Source organism: Orcinus orca, chromosome 7 (genome assembly GCF_937001465.1).
Source record: "Orcinus orca chromosome 7, mOrcOrc1.1, whole genome shotgun sequence".
Lineage (NCBI taxonomy): Eukaryota > Metazoa > Chordata > Mammalia > Artiodactyla > Delphinidae > Orcinus > Orcinus orca.
The window spans coordinates 112,162,239-112,178,909 of record NC_064565.1 but is presented as its reverse complement, the minus strand read 5'-3'; the positions used below and the strand labels follow the sequence as shown (position 1 = coordinate 112,178,909).

At 46.6% G+C, this 16,671-nt stretch overlaps 1 protein-coding gene across 3 annotated transcripts in view; it reads right to left on the bottom strand.

The window, feature by feature from the left end:
* Nucleotides 1-952: 952 nt before the first annotated feature.
* The window catches only part of SPATA3 (spermatogenesis associated 3), a 28,604-nt gene continuing 12,885 nt past the window's right edge, over nucleotides 953-16,671 (bottom strand). The window contains exon 4 of one of the 3 annotated variants that reach the window (XM_049712530.1): nucleotides 953-1,121. The gene's annotated coding sequence lies outside the window, so the exon portion shown is untranslated. The remainder of the gene's footprint in view (nucleotides 1,122-16,671) is intronic. The other 2 variants (XM_049712535.1, XM_049712532.1) reach the window with 2 other exon arrangements.

The following is a 16,671-nucleotide window of genomic DNA, read 5'->3' as shown; positions in this document are numbered from 1 at the left end:
AGCAGCTCTGCCCTAAGTCTGGTCATCCTACAGTGGTATAGCCAATGTTGGGGGGAAGGACCCCATATCTTTGTTGTGGGCTTTGTTGTGCCTCTCTATACCATCTCTGCCCATGATGGATATCCAGGGGCTTGGGTGGGAAAAACACAAGATATGGAGCAAGAAGCCCTGGGCTGGAGTCAGGTTGGGTTCCAGCACCAGCTCAGTGATTCAGTCAACCAATCTGTATTTATGGAACATCTCTCTACCATGCACTGTGCTGGTGCTGGGAAGACAGCTGTGAACAGGCCAGGTTCCTTTGTGGAGCTGACGGTCTAGTGGAGGCTGGGAGAGAAAGACGAGAAACAAGTAAATTCATAAATAACAGCTTCAGACAGTGATTGGTGCAATGAAAAAAATAATGCAGGGCTGACACTATGGTAATGTGCTTGAGATGCTGGCCCATTCCCGTGCAACCCTGAAGATGCCACGGAAGCAAGAAGGAGGTTGAAGAGGACTGAGAAACAAACCTAAAAACTATGAGACGGGCCCTCCCCCACCCTACCTTCCTGGAGGCCGCAGGTGGTTGGGTTGTGGTGTGTGGGAGAGAAACAGAAGTCCTTTCCAGATGATCCTCATCTTCTAAAGTTAAAACAATATGTGTGTGTGTGTCTGTGTCCAGAAGAATATATTCAAAAAGTAGTCATACTCATCTCTAGATAGTAAGAATGACAGGTAATTTTTATTTTGTCCTTTTTGCTTATCTGTATTTTCTAACTATATAAAATAAATGGGATACCTTTGTTATAAGAAAACAATGAAAGCTATTAGTTTAATCAGATTTCTGGAAAGTATAAGCCAGGACAGATTTAATCAATAAATGAATTAAGATTCATTTCAGCTGCTAATGACACAGACTACAAATAACAGTGGCATAAACACAATGAAAGTTTATTTTTCTCTCTTGTAGAAGTTTGGAGGTGGACAGTTTATGGCTGATGTAGTAGCTCTGTTTTACTAGGTCTTTGAAGACTCAGGCTGCATTCCAGATCACTATTCCCCCATCTCTTCTTCATGATTCAAACTCGCAGCTAAAGCTCCAGTCATTACCTCTGTGTTCCAGGCAGCTGGATAGCAGAGGGCTGAGAAAGGAACAAAATTCAATCGACTTCAGATTTCTTTAATAGTAACACTGGATTTAAGAAGATAGGGACTGTCCTGGCGGTGCAATGGTTAAGACCCTGCACTTCCGCTGCAGGGGGCACAGGTTCTATCCCTGGCTGGGGAGCTAGGATTCTACATGCTGTGTGGTGCAGACAAAAAAAAAAAAAAGATAGTTGAATAATATTTTTAAAGTATCAAAGAGAAAGAACTTTGAAGCTAGATTTTGCTAAATTATCAGGCATATACAGGAGATAACGCCTTTATCACATACAGCCCCTCTTTGAAAGCACCGTTAGAGGAAACATTCCAACAAGAAGAGAAATAAATACAGGCGTGCTCAACAATAGGGAGTAAGAGGGATTAAATCACTTGTTTAAATTATTCTTGTCTAAGTAAACGGTGCACTGTGGTGCCTGCAAAGCACAGCTCGGGCGGGCAAAGCTGGGAGGGCGGCAGAGTGGCTGGGAGCCCTACCAGGTAAGTGGAAAAGGAATTGGCCCCATTTGGTTACCTTTCTGAGGAAGAGAGGAAAACTTATCAGCTGATTAGAGAGGAACTCTCAGAGGTGCCAGTGTTTTTGTTTTGTTTTGTTTTGGCTGCACTGCACGGCATGGGGGATCGAACCCGTGCCCTCTGCATTGGAAGTGCAGAGTCTTAACCACTGGACCACCAGGGAAATCCCTGTGCTGGTGTTTTTGTACTTTCTCATGAGGCTTGTCTAAAACCAACACGCTCTGCCTCTCCAGCTATTTATTCTCTGGCTCTAAACTTCCAGGTAACAATACCAAACTTTCCAGTGGTGGGTTGGAGGGTAGATCAGACAGGGGGTGGGGCATTAAACAAAGGTCAGAGTCCAGGGCTAGTGAAGTTTATCTTTACCTGTATTATTTACATGGCAAAGGTTCAGGTAGTAAATTAACACGAAATTACAAAGACCTTAGGAAAAAGGCAGGATGCCAAGGATATTTCTTCCCCCCCTCTGTCCATGCCCTAAAAATCATAAAACAACCAGGCTTTTTCTTGTTTCTCTGGTTTATCGATGGAGATGTAAAGTGAAACTGGGATTTCTGAAACAGTTTGCTTCTTCATGTTCACTCAAGCAGAACTTGGGAGGAAGAGTGACAGAAAAGTGCTGATTTGGAAAACAAGGAGTAGTCTTGGTTGAGTTGCTTTCTTTCGCCTCTCTTCTGCCTCTCTTTCATCCCATTCTCCTTTTCTTCCTTCCCCTCCCCTCCCTTCCTGCCGCTCCCCCTTTCCCGTGTCCCCACCGTTTCCTTTCTCCTTTATCATCACGCTTCCTTCCCTGTTTCTTTCCTCTCTTTTGTCCTTCCACACTCTCTTTTCTCCCCAAGACAATTGTTTTGGGAGCTGCGAGGAAGGTGGGACCTGGGGAGACTTTACGGGCTCCCTGGTGAGACAGATAGAGGAAAAAAGATCTTAAATGTGACGAAGACCATGGAGGGAAAGGAAACTGGGGGAGCCCCTGGACCACAGAGGAATGAGGTTGGGGTGGGAGGAGGCATGGGAGGACGTTCAAAGCCTGGGTCCGACGAGGAACTGTGGGCCCCATGGTGGAGCAGCCCCCTCTGACAGGGACAGGGTAAAGGGACAAATTAGGTAATTAAATAGTTAATCCCACTAGGGGATTGTAAGTAAACAAAAAGTATGGGAGACCCCTGGAAGTTAATGATCACTCAAGAAAGAAGGTTTGCTTAACCACAAAACCAAGCAGGCCTGCTTAGCAACAAAACCGTGCAACAGAAGCGTGAGACATGCCCCCAAACAATAAAACAATGGAGGCATGAGACCCACATCCTGCCCAGTGAGCTCAGTAAGTTAATGATCCCTAGGACATGTTCTCCGCACACATAAAAACACAATAATTTATGGAAAGGTGACATTTCAAAGTGAAAGACCCTCATTGTACTGAGACCTAAATAGTTTTTCATAGTGCCATGACAGTCTTGGCTTGACCATGTAGGGACAAGAAAACTCCCTTGCCCAACCTGGAGAAGGAGCTGATGATGGAAGTGTGATGTCTACTCAAGAATGAGGAAGAGGGGGGTCTTTTCCCCCTCCCCACTTTTCCTTTGATTATAAAGCTGTAACCCACTAAGTTCTTAGGGTGGTACCCTCTCACCCTCACAAGCATCCTATTGTAATAAGTCATTTCTTATCTGTAACTTTGCCTCTCACTGAATTCTTTCTGTGCTGAGACATAAAGGACCAGAGCTCCTTGGAGCCCCCCACAGCACCACCTAGCCGTTTCACCTCTGTGTCCTGCCTGCTGGATGACAAGACAGGGCACCAGTGTGCTAGGACTTCATTTCCTCATTGTTGGGGAAGAAAAGGATTCCTTTCCTCCATTCTGGGTTCTTTGGCTGGTTCAGTAATTAAATCGACAGACAACAAATTAATAGGAGAAAACCAAATTTAATTACGTGCATACCGGAGCCCCACAAAGACAGGAGATGCAAAGGCAGTTGGGCGATGGAGGCTTACATGCCATCCTGAGCTGAGGAAAGGGTTAGGGGCCTGGGGCTCCGGAGGGGAGGAGGGCCATTCACAGGAAGATGAGGAGAGCAGGTGGTTGGCAACCAGATGTTTGCCCTGCCATGCAGGTGAGTCTTTCAGATTAGAAAAAAAGTTATCTCTGGTAATAGCTGTCTTTTTGGTATAGGCTTCCTTTTTAAAATCTTTTAGGCAGTTAAGGGAGAGGAAGGACTTCACTGGCAGTCCAGTGGTTAAGACTCCATGCTCCCAAAGCAGGAGGCATTGGTTCAGTCTGTGGTTGGGGAACTAAGATCCTGCATGCCGCATAGTGTGGCCAAAAAAAAAAAGAGGAGAGGTTAAAAGCTTCCCCTAAGTCTGCTGGGTCTTCATTGTCTTCACCTCAAAATAATCCACACGCCAAAGTGGCACATTTTGGGGTGGCATATTCCGCTTCCCTTCATCGAATACCTGGCCAGGACTGGTTCCCATAAGGGCACTGGGAGTGCAGATCTGTGTGACAGCTGGTGTCCTTCTGGGGGTTAAGCATCTCAGTTTTCCCTGAACTCTAGGGGTCTAATGAAGGTTTGTTAAGAAGCCTGGGAGGGGATGCTGAGCCAGAGACCCTGGCTTAAGCCCCTACAGTACCCCTGCTGGGCCCACGATGGTTCGCTGGTGTCAGGAGGAGGAGTGGGCAGCCCCCCAGGGCACACCTGCACTGGCTGAGTGAGGGGCAGCGGCAGGGAGGTAATCCTCCATCAGTAGACACCTGTACTCAGGCCGCCCTTCAGCCATTCTATTCCATCCCTCCTCTACCCATCCACTGAGGGGCACATGGTTGAAGACCCGGGAGCAACAACTGAAAGGACATCTGTGTGAAGCGCGGGCACCAGCCAGCTCTGCTTGGCATCCAGGAGCGGCAGACAAGCTCATCTGAGCAGGGTCTGCACGTCTGCATCCTTAGCCCAGCACAATGTGGGCAAAATGTGCCTCAACCTGCAACCTCAAAGAGGGCGTCTGCACCTGCTGCCGTGGCCGTGGCCATGGGCTCAAGGTGACTTTGTGAGGCTCTGTCAACATCTGAGAGTCTGGTAGGGCAGAGAAGAAGCAACAGCTGACCTGTGCTATAAGGACGGGGTGATCTTGAAGCCACTCAACTTGGTCCTCCTTTAAAATCTGCCTGGCCAGATGAAGTTAGAGCTTGGGCCTGAGTCTCCCCAGATCCAGCCCTACGGTAGAATGGTGCTGGCCAAGAGTGGCCAGAAGTGGCCAGGGACTCTGAGAATGGAATGGGACCGTACCTCCCCTAGGATATCGTGAATGTACCAACCTCGACCGACAAGGCACCCTTTACCTGCCAGGCCCCTCAAAGTCAGAGTGGATGAAAGGTCAGTAATCACAGGAGACATCCTTATTTCTCAGCCAAGGCTCAGAGTGAGCACCCTTTACAGACTGTCAAATACAATGCCAGCTGTGTCCATGGGGCTGGACCTGAGGGCCGGTGCTCACCATGGACTCCCCGCTCCTGTACCTATACGTCTCATTCTGTGCACTTTCTCAGCCCCTTAGTCTCCAGCTGATGAGATCTAGGAAGTGTGTTTTGGGGATATGAACAGTGGGTGACTTCATGAACATTGTCCACAGGGAGCCTGGTGTAGAACGAGGTGACCACTAAATATTAATCTTATGATAACATTTCTTGATCAGACCAGTTCCCAGCCAGCACTTCTCTTGCCCAGAGGGATGGATCAAAGATTCAGAAGGATGGGCTCAATGAGTGCATGGAAACACGAGTTTCATTGCCAGATCTGTGTGTTCAGTGGGACCCCTTGCTCACTATGGAAACACATGGAAGAAATTCTTTTCTGGTCTTGGAATTAAGCACCTGATTTGTCTTTTTGGGGCGGGGGCGGGGGTATGCGGGCCTCTCACTGTTGTGGCCTCTCCCGTTGTGGAGCACAGGTTCCGGACGCGCAGGCTCAGTGGCCATGGCTCATGGGCCCAGCTGCTCCGCGGCATGTGGGATCTTCCCAGACCAGGGCACGAACCCGTGTCCCCTGCATCGGCAGGCGGACTCTCAACCACTGCGCCACCAGGGAAGCCCCCTGATTTGTTTTTAACCTAATGGACATCGTGAGTAAAACAGCTGTTCTTGTTTCTTTCTTTGCATGGGCTGCTAGGAAGCTCAGAGTCAAATTGTGGCTCATAACTAGCAAGTGTGGAGCACTTTCATGGCAAGCATTTTGTGTATTAATCTTATCCCTGGCTTCACATTATTCCTCCTAAGCTAATTCTCTCTTCTTCCTAATGTCCTCTGTGACTTCTTAAAAAAATATTTTATTAACGTATTTTGCAAGCAAGCTTAATTTTTTTTTCTCTATTTTTTAGTCAGGGCAAGATAAAAATAAAGATACACATAAAATATTTAAAATGTTTTCCCTTGGACTTATACTGAACTCTGTACCATTCTCTAATCTGGGGAGCTCAGGTGTTTTATCGAATTGAAAGTTTTTATTTGTCTTTGAGAATAATCATTTTGTCACCACTTCTGTGATTCCTGTGGTAGAAAGAATTTTCACCCACTTGCATTCTTTCAGAACTCCCCTTCTGGGGCTTCCCTGGTGGTGCAGTGGTTAAGAACCCCCCCTGCCAACGCAGGGTACATGGGTTCGAGCCCTGGTCCGGGAAGATCCCACATGCCGTGGAGCAGCTAAGCCCATGCGCCACAACTACTGAGCCTGCGCTCTAGAGCCCACGAGCCACAACTACTGAGCCCATGTGCCACAACTACTGAAGCTCACGCACCTAGAGCCCATGCTCCACAACAAGAGAAGCCACCACAATGAGAAGCCCACACACTGCAATGAAGAGTAGCCCCCGCTCACCGCAACTAGAGAAAGCCTGCGCACGGCAGCAAAGACCCAATGCAACCAAAAATAAATTAAAAACCACAAAAAACTCCCTCCCCTTCTACCATCTGATGTTTACTTGACACCCGACACAATAGTTATGAGCTTATCTTTATTCTCTGGATATGGAGTGAGACTCAGAAACTCACATCCTCATGGAGCTTTAGAATCCTCTTGAAGAATTCTAAGAACTTTGAGTTTTTAAGCTTTTTTTTTTTTCCTCTTTGGGCATGGATCTGGTACAGATCAATGTCAGAAAGTCACTAGTTTGTCTGAGAGGCAAACTTGAGAAGAACAATCTGTAGTCACTGAAGCTGATCGGAGCCTCCACTGGCCTCCAGCTCCCTCAGCCATCAACACATACACCAGGGACCTGAAAACCCAGTGTGTGCTTACAGAGGAATGTATGTATTCATTACAGTGTAATTCTGAAGGCAGTGATCAATCCCCTTCTCAGGATATTTCTTGCAGAAGAAACAGAAAATAAAGACAATAAAAAAGAAAAAAATATCACCCACCATCCTACTATTAACAGCTAGGGGGTTAACCTTCCAGGTTTTTAACAAAGTGTTTGTTATATTCAACAAATATTTATTGAGGGCCTAGTATATATAAATCCCTGTATTATGTCTTGGAATATGACAGAATTCAAAACCAGACACAATCCGTACTCCATGCCTCCTACCATAGATCTACTCTACCATAACCCATTTGTACAGAGAGCGTCACACAGTGCACAGTGTTCGGATCTCTGCTTTTCTCATGGAACCACGGATTCTGGATATCTTTCCATGTCAACATCTATAGACTGACATTTCATTTCAAAAGGCTAAATAGTATCATGTATATGATTAACGATACTTTATTTTCATCAGTGCCCTAATGTTGGGAACTTTTTAGTACTTATAAAAAGCACCTCTGTGCACACCCTGACACATACAGGCCGTGTGCACTGGTCTTATGATTTCAAGATGCTCTTAAATCCTCCTCAGATGCACTAGTGTGGAAAATTGGCTCCAAGTCGCCCATAATCTTTCTGGCTTTTCCAGTTCAGTGACTTCTGCCTGTACCTGGGTAATCATTTTGTGCAGGAAGCCTGACTTGTTCACATTCAGGTCTGGCTGACCGGGACTGCTTGGGAGATGATCGAAGAGAGCGTCTGGCTTCATCCTTATAATGGCCTTATTTTCTACAGTGACAGCATCCTCTCACACCGGTGCTAGAGATAATGATTGTACTGCCTCATCACTTCTGGTGGTGGAAGGAACCAACTCTCTTCCTATTTATGCCTTGTTTGAGACTTGGCATCCTCTTCCTGCAACATCCTGGTACTCATTAAGTGTGTATCTGAGAGATGAATGCATGAATGAACAGCTCCCGGGACTGGAGAAATGGTGTGAGTGAGGGACAGACATTTCACAAGTAGGAGGTAACAAGCAGGGGGTGGTAAGCAGGCTTGAGCCCAATAACATGGGTAAGTTAAAATGAATGTTTCAGTTTCTAGGAAGAAAACACTAGAACTGACACCAAGAAGCTTAGCTAAAAAAATTAACAGATGAAATAAATGGCAAACTAAATGATAATCAACTTACCCAAAATACGACAGAGAAGGGATGAATAGAAAAAAAGAACAGATGGGAGACATAGAAAACTAAACCAAGATGGTAGACTGAAATCTAACCTTGTTAATAATAATTTATATCAACGCACCAAATACTTATATGTGAAAAACAGAGATAATCAGATTGTATAAAAAAACATAAAACAAGCATCAATCAATTTCAAAGGATTGAAAACACACAGAGTATGTTATCTGAGGTATTCAATAGTAATAAGATATCTAGAAATTCCTCAAATATATGGGAATTGAGCAACACACTTTCTAAGTAACCTGTGGGACAAATGAAAACAATACAAGTGAAATTGGGAAACATTTTGAATTGAATAAAAGTAAAAATAAAACACCAAAATTTGTGAGGTGCAACTAAATCAGTATGTAGAAAGACTTTTTTGTTATAGCTATGGACTATATGTCCCTCTTTCGCCTCAACTTTTTGAACGAGAGAGCATTGCGTTTTTATGCCTCTGCCTCACCAGTATTTGTCAGGTGTGTGGCAGGGACCTAGCTAGTCTTTGCAGTTCACAGAATTAATCTAAAGACACATGGCAGGTGGACCAGTGAAGGTATCTGACCAGGATTTGTGGCCCTAGGGGAGTACTCCCCGGCCATAATTGGGCCGCTGTGCAGTGAGAATCAGGCATCACTTTTCCCAACCCTAGAAGCCAGCCTGACTCATTTCTGTCTTCATTACTCAAGCTATGGAGGTGATGACAGTAAAGGTGTCAGGCAGCTTGTTTTTGGGGCCCCAAACGTGGAGAGAGAGGTGTAGCCCACGTTTGAAGAGAGTATTAGGAATCCTGTGCAAAAGGGCAGGTATGTTTAAGGACGTTCATTGTAGTACTGTTTATAAAAGTGAAAGATAGGAAAAATGTATATATCCATCAGTAGGCGACGTGTTAAAAAAGGAAAAACCCAATATTGAGAATGTGCATGTTGATCACCTCCTCAGCATTCTGTGCTTGCTTATTAAAATAACCCAAGTTTCACTCAGATCATCTGCCTTCCCTCATGCAGTCTAGTCACTTTAGGGGAAACTAAACCAATCCAACTCACGAGTGGGCCCTGGGTGGCCTAAGCCAGTCGGCACACTCCCGTCCCTCCCCATCGCTGGCGGTCATGTAACCCAAGGTGGTCCAATTAGAGTGAATTATAGGACTCCTGCTTGGAGTGCTGGGAAATGCACAGGCTTGTGGGCACTTTCTCTTCATGTTGACAAAGACCCATTGTATCTGTAGGGGAGGCAACGTTTTCCCTGTACTCTCTCAGGGTTTTTCGGCTGGGCCTAAGATTTAAACTGACATAAGACAGATTAACAAGAGAAAAGCATCCACATTTATACAAATTTTATATGACATGGGAGCCTTCATAAGGCAATGAACATCTCAAGAAATGGCAAAACCTACCTGCTTTTATGTTAGGTTGGACAAAGAGAGGCAATTGTGGAAAAGTTAATAAACTGTGTGGGGAGGCTAAAGGAAGGTAAGAATTATTTTAACAAGGTCTGTTTGTGTAGAATTATCTCAGTCTTAACGTTTTGTCCTTGATGATAAGAATGCTACTTTCTTTCTGGTACAGGGAGGACTTCTTTTATGTGGGACCTTTTATCTCCTATTTTCAGGAAGGAAAGGGGAGATTAGAATGTCCTTCTTGCATCATCTGTGTTTTAAGTGTTTTTAGCTCAAAGCAACCCTTATGCCAAAGTGGCATATTTTGGGGTAGCATATTCTGCCACCTTTTGTGGCCCTGGGTGTTTAAGGCCATGGGGCCTTCCTGGGACAGACCCTTCCCCCCATGTCCTCTGCCTGCCTCTTGTTTGTAGAAAAGCTGTCGGCTTCCCCTCAGTTACAAAAGCCTGGCTCAAGAACTAATGACTGAAAGAATGTGAACGTAGTAGTGACATAAATAGCAGTTGGGCCAGGAAAACTGGTAAGAATTTAAACAGTAAATCAGTCATGTGGCAATCACAGAATCTTTAGTTTCTCCCTGAAGTACCTAGATAATAGTATTTGATGCACATTTCCTGAGTTGTTCTACAGATGCTAAAACCCCCACTAAATGGAAGAAGTTAAGTACTTGTTGACCATGGGCAGGTAGCCTCCAGACCTACTGGAGCCTGAGGATTGATAATGTTAACCCCAGGGACACCACCCTGTTACCTCACCATCAACCAATCAGAGAATTGTGTATGAGCTGACCGCATACCCTGTGACTCCCCTCCCTTACCTTGCCATTAAAAGTGCTTCCTTGGGGAGGGGGGAGGGATAAATTGGGAGATTGGGATTGACATATACACACTACTATATATAAGATAGATAACTAATAAGGGCCTGCTGTATAGCACAGGGGAACTCTATTCAATACTCTGTAACGACCTATATGGGAAAAGAATCGAAAAAAGAGTGGATATTGTATATGTATAACTGATTCACTTTGCCGTACAGCAGAAACTAATACAACATTGTAAACTAACTATACTTCAATAAAAAATTTTAAAAACTGCTTCCCTGAAACCTATCGGGGAGTTCGGGTTCTTTGAGCGTTAGCTGCCCCCAACTCCTTGTCTGGTGCCTTACAATAAACGCTGCACTCTCCTTCACCACAACCTGGTGGCAAGCAGACTGGCTTTACTGCGCAAGCCAGTGGACCTAAGTTTGGTTCAGTAACAGGTGCTGTTGGCAGCCATCTCACAACCGCAAGGAGAGTTAATCTTAGTATGAAGCTGACTTCATGGAAGGCAGAGTGGGGAGAAAGAAAGAAGTGGGATCTTTGGATTAAGCTCACCCCAGAGCCTGCCCGACCTGTAGACTGCAGATCACGAGGCCCTGTTTCCCTTATGTCTAAGCCCCTTCCCTGTCAATGACTCTGATGGGTATCATAGCCAGTGTACACTGAGCAGTACTGGGAGCCAGCACTATGCAGAACCTGCAGAGGCTCATTTGATCAATTAAGAAACAGTCATGTTGTGGAGGGACTTCCCTGGTGGTCCAGTGGTGAGGACTTCGCCTTCCAATACCAGGGGTGTTCGATCCCTGGTCGGGGAGCTAAGATTCCACATGCCTCACGGCCGAAAAACCAAAAAACATAAAACGGAAGCAATATGTAACGAATTCAATGAAGACTTTAAGAAAAAAAGAAGGAAACAATCATGTTGTAGAGAACAGACTTATGGTTACCAAGGCGGGGAAGAGGGGGTGGGATGAATTGGGAGATTGGGACTGGCATATATACACTACTATGTCTAAAATAGATAACTAATGAGAACCTACTGTATAGCACAGGGAACTCTATTCAGTGCTCTGTGGTGATCTAAATGGGAAGGAAATCTAAACAAGAGGGGACGTATGTATACATATAGCTGATTCACTTTGCTGTACAGCAGAAACTAACACAACAGTGTAAAGCAACTCTACTCCGATAAAAATTTAAAAAGAAAAAAGAAACAGTCATATGACGGTACATCATGCAGCTGTTAACATGAAATCTTGCATGGAACGATTTCCGTGAGAAGCGACAAGAGCGTGTAACAAATATACGGTGTGAAATCCTATATAATCGAGAAAAAGTGTCCCATTTTAACCAACGGATCTCTTGGCGGGGGTGGGAAAGGTAGTGGCAGGAGAGAGGAATCCTGTTTGCCTTAGTTATTTCAGCTTGAACCCTGTCTGATGCCTGAGGGAGGAGAGGGCACCCCGTCCTGCAGGGAGACCTGGACAGAGGGTGAACCAGAAGCTCAGGGGAAGGAACCTAGTCTTTGAAATGCCACCGTGGAGGATCCCAGACAGGACGACAAACCTTGAAACGCCCGCTGCTTACTGACACAACAGTCATGCCAGTTGGGATCTGCTCTGTCCAGGAGGGGCTGAGATCGGAACCTCCTGGTTCTAGGGGTGAAGGGAGCAGGCAGGCCCAGGGCCCCTGGAGAGAGGAGAACCGGCTCATTTAGAGGCTCGTCCAGCTCCCTGGATTTGAGCTTCTGGTGGGCGACAACTGTCTTGGTTTGAGTCTCCAGTCACCCAGGACTAGCGTGCACACAGGCACAGGGCAGCTCTGAATGAAGGAGGCCAGGCGAAGGTGGGAGCGGGGCACAGACAGCAAAAGTAGGGATTTTCCACCTGCGTACCCGCAATGAGGCGAAGCTGGGCTCCAGCCCTTTTTTGTCAAGCCTGACTTCACAGCTGGAAGTTCTGCTTTATGGCAGTTTCAGAAGTTTCTCCTTTAAATGCAAGAATTATTATTATTTTACATCTTTATTGGAGTATAATTGCTTTACAATGGTGTGTTAGTTTCTGCTTTATAACAAAGTGAATCAGTTATACATATGTTCCTATATCTCTTCCCTCTTGTGTCTCCCTCCCTCCCACCCTCCCTATCCCACCCCTCTAGGTGGTCACAAAGCACTGAGCTGATCTCCCTGTGCTATGCGGCTGCTTCCCACTAGCTAGCTATTTTACGTTTGGTAGTGTATATATGTCCATGCCTCTCTCTCACTTTGTCACAGCTTACCCTTCCCCCTCCCCATATCCTCAAGTCCATTCTCTAGTAGGTCTGTGTCTTTATTCCTGTCTTATCCCTAGGTTCTTCATGACATTTTTTCCAAAGAAGATATACAGACTGCCAACAAACACATGAAAGAATGCTCAACATCATTAATCATTAGAGAAATGCAAATCAAAACTACAATGAGATATCATCTCACACCAGTCAGAATGGCCATCATCAAAAAATCTACAAACCATAAATGCTGGAGAGGGTGTGGAGAAAAGGGAACCCTCTTGCACTGTTGGTGGGAATGTAAATTGATACAGCCACTGTGGAGAACAGTATGGAGGTTCCTTAAAAAACTACAAACAGAACTACCATACGACCCAGCAATCCCACTACTGGGCATATACCCTGAGAAAACCATAATTCAAAAGGAGTCATGTACCAAAATTGCAGCTCTATTTGCAATAGCCGGGACACGGAAGCAACCTAAGTGTCCATCATCGGAGGAATGGATAAAGAAGATGTGGCACATATATACAATGGAATATTACTCAGCCATAGAAAGAAATGAAATTGAGCTCTTTGTAATGAGGTGGATGGACCTAGAGTCTGTCATACAGAGTGAAGTAAGTCAGAAAGAGAATGACAAATACCGTATGCTAACACATATATACGGAATTTAAGAAAAAAAAATGTCATGAAGAATTATTTTTAAGGAAGCTCCTGCCCAGGGAAGTCTTGACGTGCTTAACTGTGCACAGTGGGAGTACACAACTTTCAAGCCCTTGAGAAGAAGAATCCAACACTGAGGAATTTGCATATTCGGAAAGCTCTCAAAAGAAGGCCGAGCCTTGGAGCCTGTGAATAAAGTCTTTCTGTGTTTGCTGCTCCATGTGAGCAGTACAGAAGGGAGAAGAGAAAGGAGGCACACGGCATCCCGGCAGCTGCGGCTGAGCCAGTGGGGGAAGGCACATTTGCCAAGAGCCGGCGAGGATTCTGGGATGTGTGTGTTGAGTCACTTGTCCCCTGCAGGTTTCCAGGGAGCTGGTTTGCATGAAGTAAACACGTAACCTTATTCTCAATGCCAGGGGCCACTGTTCCATGCTCTGCAGCCTCCCCTTGCCTTAAGGATTTGGCCTTGCGGGGAGGGGCATGGCAGCTCAGGGGGCAGCGTTGGGGAGGGGGCGATTCTGGCTGTTGGGTGTTGATGTGGGATTCAGCCCCATGCTCAGATGGGCTCCTTTTCCATCCCTTCTCACTTCACTGGGGACCCGTGACTGGCTGTGTGAGGTGTGATAACGTATATAATTTGCATATTATAAGCATATATGCTGTTTCTGCATATGCAAAGGAGGAGTTGCCTGGGGAGATAGGGTCTTCCTGAGTTTGCTGGTAAAGCCAGAACTTGCAGGAGCAGTGTGAAGAGCTGTCCTTCCTCCAATCGGTTACCAGTGGCTGCAGGCCTAGTTTACTTCCCTGCCCGACAAGGTACTGAGCCTGGGACCCTAGGCCGGAGGCAGAAGAGGCTGTACTTCGGTGTTCCGCATGAATTTTATGACTGGATTTGTCAGTTCAGTTCTCTGGATCCTGGCTACTAACTCTGCCTGTAACCCACCAGGCTTCATGGCAAGCGGGAGAGTGGTTGTCCTCTGGAGGTGGGGGTGGGATGAATGGAGACCACAGTGGTGTCTGGAAAGCTCAGGACCTTTCACCTGGTCCTAGACTCCTGGCACCAATGAGCTGCATGGACCAGACGGCCACTGTAGGAAGATGGGTCCTTCTGGGCTTGGTTCTGCCTTTTCCTTCTTGTACTCTCATCTCTCACTCTTGAATGGATTGTTCCAGTGGGATATAGACCTGAGTTTCCCAAGAATAACGAACCTGTGGTCTGGAGACCACATTCAGAGCCGAGGTGTGAGTCCAGCCTGGTGAAGATGCTAAATCCTGAAGCCTAGTCTCAGCCAGACTGTCTCCAAGCTCACAGCCAGGGCAGCCTTAGTTACTGCACTGTGTTCGCAAATATACTTGGTTCCACTTCTTTCTGGCTCTAAACTTCAAAAACACCTCTCGGAGCTAACACTTGAAATTGGCAGTAATTAAAACACAGTTGAATCTTAGCTATTTTCAACCTCCTGGAGACTGTTCATAAACCAATCAAATAGCTAGAGTGCTTACTGCTTATGACATGTAGTTTTCCATAAAAGTCATTGTTTGCATATTTGTTTCAAACGTTGCAACGTAAAACATCCAAGTTGTAAAATGTAAAATAAAGAAGTTTAAATTTTCAAAAAAACCCAAAACAACACAGTTGACCCTTGAACAACATGGGGGGTTATATGAGTATCATTTATTGTTGGCCCGCCGTATCTGCACTTCCTCTGCATCCTTGGGTTCAACCAACCATGACCACGTAGTACTGTAGTATTTACTGCTGAAGCATATCCGTGGACTCGTGCAGTTCAAACCTGAGCTGTTCAAAGGTCAACTGTAGTTCAATCCAATGATCACATTTATAAGCCACTCTGAATAGAACGGTCCCACTCAAATCTCATCTTATCCAAAAACGGTCCCAAGGGTGGCAGGCCTGTTTATTCGTGAGATTCTGTTATGTCCTGGGAAGGATTTGAGAGAGGAAAAACGCCTGGTCTCTGGCTCCAGAACCTAACAGAGGGGAGAGGCGGACATGCCAACGGAACTGCACACAGCAGGAGGAAGGGTGATGGGGGACTCTTGGCATGTGGTGTCCACTCTTTAAGAGTGAGGTCTATGCTCCATGACAAGTGCTGTGAAACCCAAGGCAAAGCCAGTGTAGGAGAGTATCCGCAGGTGGACCCAATGGCAGTGATTGCCACGGAGGCCGCTATTGGCATTTGCGGTGGGATAATTATTTATTGTGTGGGACTGGCCTTCACCACTAATGGCCCATAGTATCTCTTAGTTACCGTGACAACCAGCACTGCCTATACGTTTCCCTGGGTGGGAGGGTAGTACTGCCCAGGTCACTGCTGCCCTGGGGAATCCATCCACCAGGAGTCTGGGGCTCAAAGTAGCTGTGAATCCTCAGCTCCTGGCTACTCAGGCATTCGTTCTGGTGAAGGGGTCGGGGTGGATGGGAAAGGGGCAGGAGTGGGAGGGCAGCACCAGGGTCCTGGTCACAGGCCCAAACCTACCCAGAGTAGGTATCTGCTGTTTTCAGCTGCCTTGCATCCGTTACCATTTCCTTTGGTTAAAGGTTACCAAAATTACTGTTTGGTCTCTTCCCTGCTCTCAGCCCTCTCACTTGCTGTGGAGTTGGCCCTCAGTTCCAGAGGTGGTTGTGTGGGGCTAGGCTGGCCAATCAGAGCACTGCATTCCCCTGGGCAGAGCGCAGGTTCCGGGAGCGACACAGGACTTAATCAGCCCCATCAGAGGCCTTCTCTGCCAGACTTGACCTTGGAGGCTGGGGGGCTGTTGCCGGAGCAGCCATCTGGCCACCTTGCTGGCCACGTTGTGGGAAGAGCTTGCCTGAGCATGGAACTGACACGGCAAAGCAGACGGAGAGAAATGGGCACTGGGGGCGCAGCCGGCACCTCTGGAACAAACCACGTCTGGACTGGAACGCTCTTGACTTTTACAGGAGTTAATACATGCTCGTTTTGCTCAGGCCACTTTGGGTTAGATTGTCTGACATTTACAACAAACGGGCGCCTAAGTAATACGCCAGAAAAGGGAGCTAAATATCTTCAGTCAGAGGAGCTGTGCTGACCAGTGGCAGCAGCCCCGGGGTCCCCGGTCCCCTCTGCCACGCCTACGGGTCCCTTTCATCCTGATCTGCAGGACAGACCTCAACATGGCCACACCCCACCCTGGAAGTCAGCATTATTCTTCCCGAGGCTGGCTTCCCAGAGAAGGACCCTGTCAATCCAGGGTACCCTCTCCCAATCTCCCAGCATCTGTTCAGGAAGGGACATCCTGGGATTGGGAGGTGGAGGGTGGGCTCTGGGATTCCTGGTAACCTGCCTGGCCCACCCTCCAGCCCAGTCC